This window comes from Salvelinus alpinus, chromosome 1 (genome assembly GCF_045679555.1).
Source record: "Salvelinus alpinus chromosome 1, SLU_Salpinus.1, whole genome shotgun sequence".
Lineage (NCBI taxonomy): Eukaryota > Metazoa > Chordata > Actinopteri > Salmoniformes > Salmonidae > Salvelinus > Salvelinus alpinus.
Window position 1 is genome coordinate 108,346,290 of NC_092086.1, and position 15,754 is coordinate 108,362,043.

The 15,754-nt window shown below is 47.0% G+C and overlaps 1 protein-coding gene and 1 long non-coding RNA gene across 5 annotated transcripts in view; one reads left to right on the forward strand and one right to left on the reverse strand.

The window, feature by feature from the left end:
• Positions 1 to 3,895, forward strand: part of LOC139538338 (uncharacterized) — a 38,384-nt gene extending 34,489 nt beyond the window's left edge. Inside the window, exon 2 of the long non-coding RNA XR_011667711.1 lies at positions 3,234 to 3,895. This is a non-coding gene — a long non-coding RNA (uncharacterized lncRNA). The remainder of the gene's footprint in view (positions 1 to 3,233) is intronic.
• Positions 1 to 15,754, reverse strand: part of exd3 (exonuclease 3'-5' domain containing 3) — a 64,188-nt gene that overhangs the window by 27,457 nt on the left and 20,977 nt on the right. The window lies entirely within an intron of this gene.

Here is a 15,754-nt window from a genome sequence, read left to right on the forward strand (position 1 = left end):
ATGGTGTCAGCATGGTCTACAGTCTGTGGGTTAGAGAGCATGGTGTCAGCATGGTCTACAGTCTGTTGGTTAGAGAGCATGGTGTCACAGCATGGTCTACAGTCTGTGGGTTAGAGAGCATGGTGTCAGCATGGTCTACAGTCTGTGGGTTAGAGAGCATGGTGTCACAGCATGGTCTACAGTCTGTGGGTTAGAGAGCATGGTGTCACAGCATGGTCTACAGTCTGTGGGTTAGAGAGCATGGTGTCAGCATGGTCTACAGTCTGTTGGTTAGAGAGCATGGTGTCACAGCATGGTCTACAGTCTGTGGGTTAGAGAGCATGGTGTCACAGCATGGTCTACAGTCTGTTGGTTAGAGAGCATGGTGTCACAGCATGGTCTACAGTCTGTTGGTTAGAGAGCATGGTGTCACAGCATGGTCTACAGTCTGTGGGTTAGAGAGCATGGTGTCAGCATGGTCTACAGTCTGTGGGTTAGAGAGCATGGTGTCACAGCATGGTCTACAGTCTGTGGGTTAGAGAGCATGGTGTCACAGCATGGTCTACAGTCTGTGGGTTAGAGAGCATGGTGTCACAGCATGGTCTACAGTCTGTGGGTTAGAGAGCATGGTGTCAGCATGGTCTACAGTCTGTGGGTTAGAGAGCATGGTGTCAGCATGGTCTACAGTCTGTTGGTTAGAGAGCATGGTGTCACAGCATGGTCTACAGTCTGTGGGTTAGAGAGCATGGTGTCACAGCATGGTCTACAGTCTGTGGGTTAGAGAGCATGGTGTCAGCATGGTCTACAGTCTGTGGGTTAGAGAGCATGGTGTCACAGCATGGTCTACAGTCTGTGGGTTAGAGAGCATGGTGTCAGCATGGTCTACAGTCTGTGGGTTAGAGAGCATGGTGTCACAGCATGGTCTACAGTCTGTGGGTTAGAGAGCATGGTGTCACAGCATGGTCTACAGTCTGTGGGTTAGAGAGCATGGTGTCACAGCATGGTCTACAGTCTGTGGGTTAGAGAGCATGGTGTCAGCATGGTCTACAGTCTGTGGGTTAGAGAGCATGGTGTCAGCATGGTCTACAGTCTGTTGGTTAGAGAGCATGGTGTCACAGCATGGTCTACAGTCTGTGGGTTAGAGAGCATGGTGTCAGCATGGTCTACAGTCTGTGGGTTAGAGAGCATGGTGTCACAGCATGGTCTACAGTCTGTGGGTTAGAGAGCATGGTGTCACAGCATGGTCTACAGTCTGTGGGTTAGAGAGCATGGTGTCAGCATGGTCTACAGTCTGTTGGTTAGAGAGCATGGTGTCACAGCATGGTCTACAGTCTGTGGGTTAGAGAGCATGGTGTCACAGCATGGTCTACAGTCCGTTGGTTAGAGAGCATGGTGTCACAGCATGGTCTACAGTCTGTGGGTTAGAGAGCATGGTGTCAGCATGGTCTACAGTCTGTGGGTTAGAGAGCATGGTGTCACAGCATGGTCTACAGTCTGTGGGTTAGAGAGCATGGTGTCACAGCATGGTCTACAGTCTGTGGGTTAGAGAGCATGGTGTCACAGCATGGTCTACAGTCTGTGGGTTAGAGAGCATGGTGTCAGCATGGTCTACAGTCTGTGGGTTAGAGAGCATGGTGTCAGCATGGTCTACAGTCTGTTGGTTAGAGAGCATGGTGTCACAGCATGGTCTACAGTCTGTGGGTTAGAGAGCATGGTGTCAGCATGGTCTACAGTCTGTGGGTTAGAGAGCATGGTGTCACAGCATGGTCTACAGTCTGTGGGTTAGAGAGCATGGTGTCACAGCATGGTCTACAGTCTGTGGGTTAGAGAGCATGGTGTCAGCATGGTCTACAGTCTGTTGGTTAGAGAGCATGGTGTCACAGCATGGTCTACAGTCTGTGGGTTAGAGAGCATGGTGTCACAGCATGGTCTACAGTCTGTTGGTTAGAGAGCATGGTGTCACAGCATGGTCTACAGTCTGTGGGTTAGAGAGCATGGTGTCAGCATGGTCTACAGTCTGTGGGTTAGAGAGCATGGTGTCAGCATGGTCTACAGTCTGTGGGTTAGAGAGCATGGTGTCACAGCATGGTCTACAGTCTGTGGGTTAGAGAGCATGGTGTCACAGCATGGTCTACAGTCTGTTGGTTAGAGAGCATGGTGTCACAGCATGGTCTACAGTCTGTGGGTTAGAGAGCATGGTGTCACAGCATCAAATTGTGGGTTGGATTCATGTATGGGCCATACTGAACAAGACAGTTCTGTAAGTCACTTTGGATAAAACCGTCTTTCAAATTACCATATTTATACTTCCTGTACCGGCACTGCCACGCCCCTCACCCACCCCTCTATACACCCTCACCCACCCCTCAATCTACCTGGCGGCAGGTAGCCTAGCAGTTAAGAGAGTTGGGCCAGTAACCGAAAGGTATCTGGTTCGAATCCCTGAGCCTGACTAGGTGAAAAATCTCTGTGCCCTTGAACAAGGCACTTAAGTCAACCGTAATTAGACTAACCTGGTTAAATAAAGGTTACATAAAAATGTGAATCCTCTTTCTGTTCTTCCTACACCACAAGAGTTAAACTGCTGGCGCAGCCTACATTTCCTGTTCCTATGAGAAAACTGCTTTTGTCTTGAGGAAAGGAGGGGAGGGAAGGTAGTAGCATCATCATCTCAACACAACCGGGGCTAGCTATTTTTCCATTCCATTTTTATCTACTCGGTCTTTCAGTACTGGTCCGGGTCTCTCCCTCTCCCAGCCCCAGCAGCCCTTTCCCAGGCCAAAGTCTTTAACTTCCTGGGTCCTCTACCTCGGCTGTCCCCTGGGGGTGTCTCGTTTCCACCCCGGACTGCCCAGCACTCCCAAAGCAAACAGACTCCCAACCCTGATAACATCACGCAGGCAGCATAGCAGGCTGGATAGAGGAGATGGGAAACGCTGGACACACACACACGCACACGTAAAACACACACACACACACACACACACACACACACACACACACACACACACACACACACACACACACACACACACACACACACACAATACATCACAGTGATGGATCATACAAGACAGCACATAGACAAACGTCAAACAGCAATACGTCAAAAACACACATCATTCTGGTCATTCTGACACACACTCACACACACACTGGGTTTGTGCTGGGTAATGCTGAGTGATTAGTGCTTTTTGAGGCCGGTTAGGTTCCGGTTCAATTATCACAAAATAAATCAAGATTTTCTATTTCAGCATCCCGAGTGGCGCAGCGGTCGAAGGCGTCACAACAGCCCGAAGTTCGATCCCAGGCTGTGTTACAGCCGGCCGTGACCGGGAGACCCATGAGGCGGCGCACAATTGGCCAAGTGCTGTCCGGGTCAGGGGAGGGTTTGGCCGGCTGGGATTTCCTTGTCCCATCACACTCTAGCGACTCCCTGTGGCGGGCCGGGCGCCTGCAAACTGACTGCAGTTGCCAGCTGTACGGTGTTTCCTCCAACACATTGGTGTGGCTGGCTTCCTTGTTAAGCGAGCAGTGTGTCAAGAAGCAGTGCGGCTTGGCAGGGTCGTTTTTCGGAGGACGCATGGCTCTTGACCTCTCCCGAGTCCGTAGGGGAGTTGCAGCGATGGGACAAGACTGTAACTACCAAATGGATATCACGAAATTGGGGAGAAAAAGGGGTAAAAAGTACAACAAAATATGAATCAAATAAATAAAAATATATTATTTTCGATTTTGGTTTCCGTATTTAAAAAAAAAACATTAAATGCACTCTGCATTATGTGGTTTGAACACTGTAACAACACAATAAAACAGTTAATACAAGTCCCATGGTGGTAGTGACTGACCATTACTGCTTAGCAACCATCAGTTATTCACATTACTTTAATAAAATATATTTCAGTTGTGTATATTACATTTGTTTTATTTGATGAATGTATTATTTAATTCCAAGTCATCATCTCATCCCTATAGAGCTGCTGTCTGACAAAATCACTATTTAGTAGTTCATCAAAGTAAATAAGGCTGAACACCAACTATCAATCACTTAGATCATGTATCTTCAGGTAGCGATACCTCACGAAGCAACTGCTCTCTACGTATCCCCTCACATAGCAGGCATAAAAGTAACACAGACCGGACAAGTAGCCACTCAACGGATTATGGTCATTGTACTTAATTATCACGTTTTCTGCGCTAAACTACGTAGAATATTGGCCAGTTGGAAACTACAACTCCCTACGACATTGCACAGTTTGGTCGTGATCTGATTTATCTCTAGAGAAATTGCAGTGCAATCTGTGCATTGAACTCACAGAAGAAGAAAAAAACGGAACAAAATGGAATTCAAATAATTGAACAAAAAATAACCTACATTTCGGTTAATAGCTCACCACTAGTGCTGGGGGTTGCCTCAGGGATCAGCGTGGACTCTCGGTTAATCACTCAACACTAGTGCTGGGCTCAGGAATCAGCGTGGAGTCTCGGTTAATCACTCAACACTAGTGCTGGGCTCAGGGATCAGCGTGGAGTCTCGGTTCATCACTCAGCACTAGTGCTGGGCTCAGGAATCAGCGTGGAGTCTCGGTTAATCACTCAGCACTAGTGCTGGGGGTCTCCTCAGGGATCAGCGTGGAGTCTCGGTTAATCACTCAGTACTAGTGCTGGGCTCAGGAATCAGCGTGGAGTCTCGGTTAATCACTCAGCACTAGTGCTGGGGGTCTCCTCAGGGATCAGCGTGAGTCTAAACCCTGGTGCTGCTTACACAGTTAACATTCCCCTGCACAGTGTGTGTGTGTGTGGGTGTCTCTGTGTGAGAGTGTGTGCGTGTGTGTATGAGGAATCCACATCTCTTCTTAATGTCCCTCTTACACTATGACCTGAGAGCAATTTCTTTAAATGCCTGTCATGTTATGTTTACACAAGCTATATTACCCGACACCAAGCAGCGAGAGACTAGACCACTGGGGACAAGAGCAGGAGACCCAACTCAGACCAGGAGACCCAACTCAGACCAGGAGACCCAACTCAGACCAGGAGACCCAACTCAGACCAGGAGACCCAACTCAGACCAGGAGACCCAACTCAGACCAGGAGACCCAACTCAGACCAGGAGACCCAACTCAGACCAGGAGACCCAACTCAGACCAGGAGACCCAACACAGACCAGGAGACCCAACACAGACCAGGAGACCCAACTCAGACCAGGAGACCCAACTCAGACCAGGAGACCCAACTCAGACCAGGAGACCCAACTCAGACCAGGAGACCCAACTCAGACAAATCAAATCAAAGTTTATTGGCCGTAACTAGTGTAAAAGTACTAGACACAACCAGTTGAGATGCATCAATAACATTGAGTTAAGGAGACTAAACACGTCTACAGAAGCACACAGACACACACACACCTCTACACCTGCACAAAAAACTCCCACCACTTCTGCAATTCAGGAATGGAAATGTGTCTTTCTCTGCACAATGTACACTTCCCTACATATGTATTTGGACAGTGATGCTCAAAATTTGACTCTATACTACATTTTGGATTTGAGCGCAAAAGTACAGAATGTAAACTTATATTTGAGGGTATTTTCATACACATCTGATTAACCATTTACTAATGAAAGCACTGTATAGATCTAGTACCCCACTTTGAAGATGTCATAAGTATTTGGAAAAATGTCACTTACCAAACATTTATTCTTTGGCCCATATTCCTAGCATGCAATAACTACATCAAGCTTGTGACTCTACAAACGCATTGGATGCATCTGCAGTTTGTTTTGATTGTGTTTTGGCTTTTAGGGTCTTTAAACTGAATTAGGAACTGTATTTTTATTCCAACAATGAATGAAAAAAGCAGGTTTTGAAAATTAAGACTGTATATGTAGATAGACTTACCTGTCCCCGTGTGAGTCAAACGCTAGCAACGCCACGGTTGTGGGTTCAACTCCTGCAGGGATCATTTACACATACCTAAACATGTGTTGTATTCACTGTACTAGGGCAGACCCCAAATAGTCAATTGGTCAATTGTTTGTTCGTTAGGCTGTTGGTCGACCGAGAATGTTGTAGTCAAGCAGTAACAAATATATATACAGTGCAGTCGGGAAGTTTTCAGATCCCTGGACTTTTCACACATTTTGTTAAGTTACAGCCTTATTCTAAAATTGATTACATTGTTTTTTCCCCCCCTCAATCTACACACAATACCCCATAATGACAAAGCAAAACTGTTTATTAGAACAATTAAAAAAGTATTCAGACTCTTTACTCAGGATTTTGTTGACAGACCTTTGGCAGCGATTACAGCCTCGAGTCTTCGTGGGTATGACGCTACAAGCTCAGACTGGGGTGAAGGTTCACCTTCCAACAGGACAACAACCCTAAGCACACAGCCAAGACAATGCAGGAGTGGCTTCGGGACAAGTCTTTGAATATCCTTGAGTGGCCCAGCCAGAACCTGAACTTGAACCCGATCGAACATCCCTGAAGAGACCTGAAAATAGCTGTGCAGCAATGCTCCCCATCCAACCTGACAGAGCTTGAGAGGATCTGCAGAGAAGAATGGGAGAAACTCCCCAAATACAGGTGTGCCAAGCTTGTAGCGTCATACCCAAGAAGAATCGAGGCTGTAATCGCTGCCTAAGGTGCTTCAACAAAGTTCTGAGTAAAGGGTCTGAATACTTTTGTAACTATGATATCCGTTTTTTTTATTTATTTTTTTATTTACGTTTTTGCTTTGTCATTATAGGTTATTGTGTGTGTAGATTGATGAGGAAAAATACTATTTAATACATTTTAGAATAAGGCTGTAACGTAACAAAATGTGGAAAAAGTAAAGGGGTCTGAATACTTTCCAAATGCCATGTAAATGTGCCCATTTGGGGATCTGATAGTATTTCTGATTGGCTTAATGCACCACCACTAATGACCTGTGGAGCTTCCTAAAGCTTCCTCAAACAGCAAACAAAGTTTGTTTTAACATCCATTGAGAATGACAATAGTTCCTCGATGTACTTGAAAAATCTTTCCAGCCCTCTCCCTTTCGATAACAACTCAGCGTGAAAGGGAAAAATGCTATGCTTTAATCCAGTGGAAACATCATAAAATAGGCCTGACTGATTACTTCTCATCAGGGCTTGACTTGGACTGAAATAGGTTCCGGTCCTCATTTTGGGTTCTGGTACTGTTTATATTTAGGTGCAGGAGCTCCTCAACACTTCTGAGCTACTATTCAATAAAGAGGAACAGGAGCTCAAGCAGTAGAACATTTGAGGTGTCGGTACTCAGCTCTGGTGAGCTCCTGCCCAAGTCAAACACTGCTTCTTATCCCTTGCGTAAATACCCTACAGCTGTGTATGTCTGGAGCTCACTGGGCAGGAAACTGAGGGCCCAAAGTATTTTATACAATGTTGCAAGTTAGCTAGCTCAAGCTTCAGGCCAGACCCAAGTTAATAGTTGATACAATGTTTCAAGTTGGTTGCAGACAGGCCATGTGTTGCCAATGTGATTTATAGGATATTTATTTTTTAAATCAGGATATTTTCTACCTGCAGGCTGCAATGCTTTTATTTGTTGGCTTTATGTAGGCTATTTGTACATTGTTGGCAATGGCAATAGAAGTAACTTTTTAGGTTTGTATCATTTTCATTTAGATTTGGATATCATTTTGATTAACCACATGGTTTTGAAATAGGAAGATGTTATTATAAATTAAATATAACTGTTTCACGAAAATGTGTATATGAAAACCATAACTGGCATGCAGATCAGTAGAAATGGTAAGATAAATTGGCATTCCACATGAGAAAGGTTGCTGACTCTTCATGTAGCCTTTTACCGGGTACTTCAGGAGAGTAATGGCAGAATCTGTGAAAGCCAGCAGGAGGAGAATAGTTGAGTCAGGTTAAGGTGTTTTTCTTCTGGTTATCTAGATCTCTGGTGCCATCGGAGGCATTTGTCTTATTTCATCAAGACCGTAAGCGTTAAGCATCAGACAAGCTCAATGCCACCTGGGGCAGACCCATAGGGCGGCGCACAATTGGCCCAGCGTCGTCCGGGTTTGGCCATCATTGTAAATAAGAATTTGTTCTTAACTGACTTGCCTAGTTAAATAAAACAATTCAATAAAAAAAATTGGTGATTTTATTAAAACACATAGGATGTGTCTATATATGGAAAAATACTTTAACATTTTCAACCAATTTATTGACAGACGACTTTCGGTCGACCAATATATATATTTTTTTGTCAGGGACAGCCCTAAACTACTAGTGTGAGTCTCTGGATAAAACGAGTGGCATATTATTACTATAACTGGAAAGACTGCCAGGCAGCTCTAGAAGCTTGGTTAGTTGATTTTGCAGGATGTATAACTGTGGTCGTTGCGTGTCACAGACACACACCAGCTAGCTAGCTACCGTAGGCTATGACTAAGTTCCTCGCTGGTGTTCCCTCCACTCCGTTCTGAGAATGCACACTGCTCGGCTCTCTCCCTGTGCTGCGGGCACAAAAAAGTGACCCCCCCCCCCCAGAGCGGTTTCTACTCTGGAGAACATAAACAGCTCTGTCTGCCCTGGGCCAGTTCTCATGACATCACCACACAGCAGGAATTCATATTTCCTCTGTCTCTTGCTCGCTCTCCATATTTTATCTCTCTCTCAAACTGCTCCCCCCTCTCTCTCCAACTGCTCCCCCCCTCTCTCTCCAACTGCTTCCCCTCTCTCTCTCCAACTGCTCCCCCCTCTCTCTCTCCAACTGCTCCCCCCTCTCTCTCTCCAACTGCTCCCCCCTCTCTCTCTCCAACTGCTCCCCCCTCTCTCTCTCTCCAACTGCTCCCCCCTCTCTCTCTCCAACTGCTCCCCCCTCTCTCTCAACTGCTCCCCCCTCTCTCTCAACTGCTCCCCCTCTCTCTCTTCAACTGCTCCCCCTCTCTCTCTCCAACTGCTCCCCCTCTCTCTCTCCAACTGCTCCCCCTCTCTCTCCCTCCCTCCTCATCCAATTGCTCTCTCTCCCCCTCCCTCCCTCTCCGTGCCCCCCCTCCATCTCGATCTGTCATTATTTTGCTGAAGGCCTCACATTGGCCCCTTAGTCAGACCTTTTCCATTTAGACTGTCAGACCACAACACTCACTGTAGTTTAATACATTACAACATGACTACAACTCAGAACACACACACACAGAACAGTAATTCAGAACACACACACGTAACTGACTACAACTCAGAACACACACACAGAACAGTAATTCAGAACACACAACAGTAATTCAGAACACACACCGCACACACACACGCATGTAACTGACAACTACACAGAACACTAGGAACAGTAAGTCAGAACAGTGTAGGCTAGAGAGGAGAGACCATTCTAGAAATGGAGAAAGAGCTCAGAGCAACTGGTGGAACACTGAAAAAAATATAGGTTCATTATTGAGTGCATGAGAAGCAGTGTGTGTGTGTGTGTGTGTGTGTGTGTGTGTGTGTGTGTTATAAAGATGTTGGGGGTGGGTGGGGGGGGGGGGGGTACAGTGGAAATTACGCACTACTTCATTGTATTGGTGTTTGGAGGAAAAGCCCCATCGAGGGTCCCCTCTCTCTCCCTCTCTCTCTCTCACACACACCTCTCTGGTCTGGCTACAGGAGAAAGCAGGGGCAGGAAGCAGCTTGGCTCCCAGACAATGGGACACATCAGGCCAGCCCAGGACCTTTCGCAGGCAGTCTCTCGCTCTCTCACAAACACACACACGCACACACAAATGCCAGCCAGCCAATCAAAACACAGCGTACAAAAGCACAAACAGAGCAAAGACAAACAGGACATTCCAGCAGCCAGGTGCTCCGGATTCCTCGCCACGGCTAATCTGAATCAGAGAGAGAGCTGGAGGGCCCGGTGTGGGGGAGACGGGGGAGGGAGGGGTGTGAACAGGAAGCGGTGGCCAGATTATTAACTCTAAAACAATCCCCAGGATCTTTAATGAAGTGTCCTTGAGCACGCCAACCCCGGGGTCCGTCCTCACACACAGTCACAGTCTCTCACACCAAGACACACAGGGTCCGTCATTCTGGCTAACCGTGTAAGGTGACATGCATGTTCCATGCTTCTCTCACACACAGACAGGCGGTTCTCACACACACCTAGAGGTGTCATCCTTGTACTATGTGATCCCCAGGCCAAAACGACTGAGAAAACAGACTAGACGTGGTTCCTTTCAGACCAGATGCTGCTGACAGACAGCGCATCTTATGGCTCATCCAGGGATGTCAACATCAGCCTGCTTCTCTTCCTGAGACAGACTCTCAGGAAGAGAGTCTTCCTCTCTTCGACAGACAGACAGACAGACAGACAGACAGACAGACAGACAGACAGACAGACAGACAGACAGACAGACAGACAGACAGACAGACAGACAGACAGACAGACAGACAGACAGACAGACAGACAGACAGACAGACAGACAGACAGACAGACAGACAGACAGACAGACAGACAGTCTCTCTCTCTCTCTCTCTCTCTCTCTCTCTCTCTCTCTCTCTCTCTCTCTCTCTCTCTCTCTCTCTCTCTCTCTCTCTCTCTCTCTCTCTCTCTCTCTCTCTCTCTCTCTCTCTCTCTCTCTCTCTCTCTCTCTCTCTCTCTCTCTCTCTCTCTCTCTCTCTCTCTCTCTCTCTCTCTCTCTCTCTCTCTCTCTCTCTCTCTCTCTCTCTCTCTCTCTCTCTCTCTCTCTCTCTCTCTCTCTCTCTCTCTCTCGACTTTCACGCCCTCTCTCTCGACTTTCATGCGCGCTCTCTCTCCCTCTCTCTCTTGCTCTGGACTTTCACGCTCTCTCTCTCGACTTTCACTCGCTCTCTCGACTTTCGCGCTCTCTCTCGACTTTCGCGCTCTCTCTCGACTTCCACGTGCGCTCTCTCGCTCCCTCTCTCTCTTTTCACGGGCTCTCTCTCTCTCTTCCTCTCGACTTTCACGCGCTCTCTCTCGACTTTCACGCGCTCTCTCGACTTTCACTCGCTCTCTCTCGACTTTCACTCGCTCTCTCTCGACTTTCACTCGCTCTCTCGACTTTCGCGCTCTCTCTCGACTTTCGCGCTCTCTCTCGACTTTCGCGCTCTCTCTCGACTTCCACGTGCGCTCTCTCGCTCCCTCTCTCTCTTTTCACGGGCTCTCTCTCTCTCTTCCTCTCGACTTTCACGCGCTCTCTCTCGACTTTCACGCGCTCTCTCGACTTTCACTCGCTCTCTCTCGACTTTCACTCGCTCTCCCTCGACTTTCGCGCTCTCTCTCGACTTTCACGCACTCTCTCTGACTTTCTTACACACACACTCGACTTTCACACACCAGGCAGAGATACAATCATCTACAGGGCCTCAGGCTTTCCTCAGTCTATAGACCGCCTGTCAGTCAGTGTTTGTGAAAGGTGTGTGTGTGACTTTGCTCCGAGCCCAGTCAGTAACAGGAGACACCAACCCTTCGCCACACAGTGGGAAATATTTGAGATGGTTTCTCCTAGGAATGTCTTGGCATGTCTGAGGAATGTCTCTCCCCCTCTTACCCTCCTCATTTTACATTTAAGTCATTTAGCATACACACTTATCAAGCGCCTTGCTCAAGGGCATAGACTTTTCACCACGCAGCTCAGGAATTCATACTTTGAGAATGTTGTCTTGGCTATGTGCTTAGGGTCGTTGTCCTGTTGGAAGGTGAACCTTCAACCTGAGCACTCTGGAGCAGGTTTTCATCAAGGATCTCTCTGTACTTTGCCCCCTTCATCTTTCCCTCGATCCTGACTAGTCTCCCAGTCCCTGCTGCTGAAAAACATCCCCACAGCATGATGCTGTCACCACCATGCTTCACCGTAGGGGTGGTGCCAGGTTTCCTCCAGACGTGAGCTTGGCATTCAGGCCAAAGAGTTCAATCTTGGTATCATCAGACCAGAGAATTTTGTTTCTCATGGTCTGAGAGTCTTTAGGTGCCAAACTCCATGCTGGCTGTCATGTGCCTTTTACTGAGGAGTGGCTTCCGTCTTGCCACTCTACCATAGAGGCCTGATTGGTGGAGTGCTGCAGAGATGGTTGTCCTTCTGGAAGGTTCTCCCATCTCCACAGAGGAACTCTGGAGCACTGTCAGAGTGACCATCAGGTTCTTGGTCACCTCCCTGACCAAGGCCCTTCTCCCCTGAATGCTCAGTTTGGCCGGGCGGCCAGCTCTAGGAAGAGTCTTCGTGGTTCCAAACTTCTTACATTTAAGAATGATGGAGGCCACTGTTCTTGGGGACCTTCAATGCTGCATAAATGTTTTGGTACCCTTTCCCAGATCTGTGCCTCGACAAAATCCTGTCTCAGAGCTTTACGGACAATTCCTTTGACCTCATGGCTTGTTTTTTGCTTTGACATGCACTGTCAACTGTGAGACCTTATATAGACAGGTGTGTGTCTTGCCAAATCATGTCCAATCAATTGAATTTATCACAGGTGAACTCCAATCAAGTCGTAGAAACATCTCAAGGATGATCAATAGAAACAGGATGCATTTTATTTTTACTATTTCAAGTCTCATAGCAAAGGGTCTGAAAACTTCTGTAAATAAGGCGTTGTCATTATGGGGTATTGTGTGTAGATTGATGAGGAATTTTTATTTATTTAATCTATTTTAGAATAAGGCTGTAACGTAACAAAATGTGGAAAAAGAGAAGTGGTCTGAATACTTTCCGTATGCACTGTAAGTGTGTGATGCATGTATGTATGTATGTATGTATGTATGTATGTATGTATGTATGTATGTATGTATGTATGTATGTATGTATGTATGTATGTATGTATGTATGTGAGAGAGAGAGCAAAAGTGTTAATTGTGTTGCAAGGCCAAACCCAGATTCTGACACACAGATACCCTTTACTGGGAGTGTGAGAGTGTAACACACTTCACACCCCCACCCAGTGAAGGGAAACTTAAAACTTGTCTCATCCTCTCACATTCTTCCTTTTTTCTCTCAGCCCATTGCCCTCTTTGTAGATCAAATTTCAAAGCACAGAGTCCTCCAATCGCCTCTCCCTCCCTCTCTCGTCCTTCTCCCCTCCCTCTTCTCCCCCCCGCACTAGAAATCTCTCTTCGCTCTCTATCACCCTCCTCTCTCTCCCTTTCTCTCTCACCTCTCACTATCAATCTCTCCCTTTCTCTCTCACTATCAATCTCTCCCTTTCTCTCTCACTATCAATCTCTCCCTTTCTCTCTCACTATCAATCTCTCCCTTTCTCAATCCCTCACTCGTTTGTTACTCTCACCCTCTCTCACGCTGTTGCAGTTCCTGTTGCTGTTTTCACTTCTCTCACTGTGGCTCGTGGGAACCTGGGTTCTGCACTGCTGATCCTGTCTAGGGCTGGGGCTAGACAGACATCTGCTTGCCCTGCCTAGCTGCCTATCTCATTTATTATTATCTCAAGTCCGGGGCAAACATCTGATGCATTTGACGGAAAATATAGATTGGGAAGGGTACAGCAGGGTCAGAGTTCTGCATCCCAAAAGGCCTCTTATTCCCTAGATCAGGGGTAGGCAACTCTGGTCCTCGAGGGCCTGATTGGTGTCACACTTCTTCTCCATCCCTAGCAAACACAGCTGATTAATCAAATTGTATTCTAAACTGAAGATCATGATTATGTGATGATTGGAGTCGGGTGTGTTAGCTGGGGCCAAACTATGACACCAATCAGGCCCTGGAGGACTGGAGTTGCCCACCCCCGTCCTAGATATAGATTAGGATGGGTACGGTCAGAGTTCTGCGTCCCAAAACGCACCTTATTCCCTACATAGTGCACTACGGCTCTGGTCAAAAGTAGCTCTGGTCAAAAGTAGTCCACTATAAAGCTAGAGTCCACCACTCCCTCACCACCACTACCACCAGTGGAGGCTGCTGAGGGGAGGACAGCTTATAATAATGTCTGGAGTGGAGTGGTATCAAACACATGGTTTGATTCCATTCCATTTACTCTGTTCCAGACATTATTATAAGCTGTCCTCCCCTCAGCAGCCTCCACTGGTGGTAGTGGTGGTGAGGGAGTGGTAGACTGTGAACCTAACTCTATCCACCTATCCCCTTCATGGAATTCGGGGAGCGGAAGGATTTCAGAGATTAAAATGATATGGGCACGTCAAGGGTAAATTCTACAGATATCTAAAAGGATAAATAGGTCAGCAGAGAAGAAGTGAAACCTCCTTGGTATTTAAGTAGAATCACACACAGAGTTGAATCTCTCATGCGTCCACAATAACATGAATAAATTCATGATTCACTACTTAGTTATCAGTAAAGTTAATGGTAAACCAACTGTAGTAATATGATGCGAGGCGTTTATATGAACAACTTTGGAGTAGAACGTTGGGCACTAATGGACTGTTCGTCTCAGGCGATAACATATAAAACACATTTTGATATTTGATAGCTAGCGTGATGGTAGTGCAGTGCTCAGTGACTTATTTGCTCAACCTTCGTCTGGAATGGACTCCGCCGTTCTGTTACTGTAGGAATCCCAGATGATTTCTATGAATAACCCACGAGCCCCTCCCGAGAGCCTTGGTTATATTGTTGAGGTCTGGCCAGGTGTAGCTCAGTAGGTAGAGCGTGGCGTTTGTCATGCCAGGGTTGTGGGTTCGATACCCACGGGGGACCAGTATGAAATTGTATGAACTCACTACTGTTAGTCATCTCTGGATAAGAGCGTCTGCTAAAAAATAAATGTCTGGCTATACAGAGACCAAAGGCTGGCAGACTGAAACAATTATCTGATCTAAGCACATGCTGAGTTCATCTCAGAAACTACTGTTACCGAGAGCTAGTCTACCCCTTTCTCCCAGTTGTTAGTGGTCGTTTCACTCAATACTGTTGTGTCATTTGGATGAAAGTCCTGCTGAAGAGAGTCAGAGTTGGGAATTATCGCTGGGTTTGTAAAGACTGTGGTAGAAAGGTCAGCTTTTAGAGAAGCAAAATGGAATCCAATCTCACATTCACAACTTCAAAACAGTCAAAGACAAGTGAGTGGAGAGGAGAGATAGACAGAAAAAGAGCAAGAGAGAAACGAGAGAGAAAGAGAGAGAGACAGAAAGAGAGAGAGACAGAAAGAGAAAGAGAGAGAGACAGAAAGAGAGAGAGAGACAGAAAGAGACAGAGAAAAAGGGGATTTTAAATGACATGGTCTTTTCTCAGGCTGTGGTCAGGCTGTGTATCAATGGGCCACACAGGGGGTATAGAGGAGGTCCACGACCAGGAATGACCTCTAGTGCCTCCCAGAGAGAGAGGCTTTCAGGGGAGCAGAAGGGGGGGGGGGGGGGGGGTCTGAGTTGAGGCTGGTCAAGAAAGACACCCATCCACTGTGTGTGTGTACGTGCGTGCTCGTGTGTGTGTGTACACGCGCGGGAGAGGGGGCTAAGTAGGGTTTTGGTGGGAGTTGAAACTGGGCCTGGTCAAGAGAAAGACACCCACCACACAGCTAATCAAAGGACTTTACAATCAGATAACAAAGGGGTTAACGTCCCCTGGGTGGGCTTTCAACACACCCCCAGCCCCAGGGGTGCCTACGAGAGCTCAGACATGCACCCTTCCTTCCCAATATCAGCCCTTCTGCCCCGTCGTATCACGCATGACTTCACCTCCCCTTTCCCTTCACTGTTTCACCAATGACTTTATAGAAGTGGTTTGTCAATGGCCGACGTTACACAAGAAACTGGAGTTTCAGTGTCTATTTATTTCAGTCTATTGTATCTTTTAATCAGAACAAGAAAGCTGCTC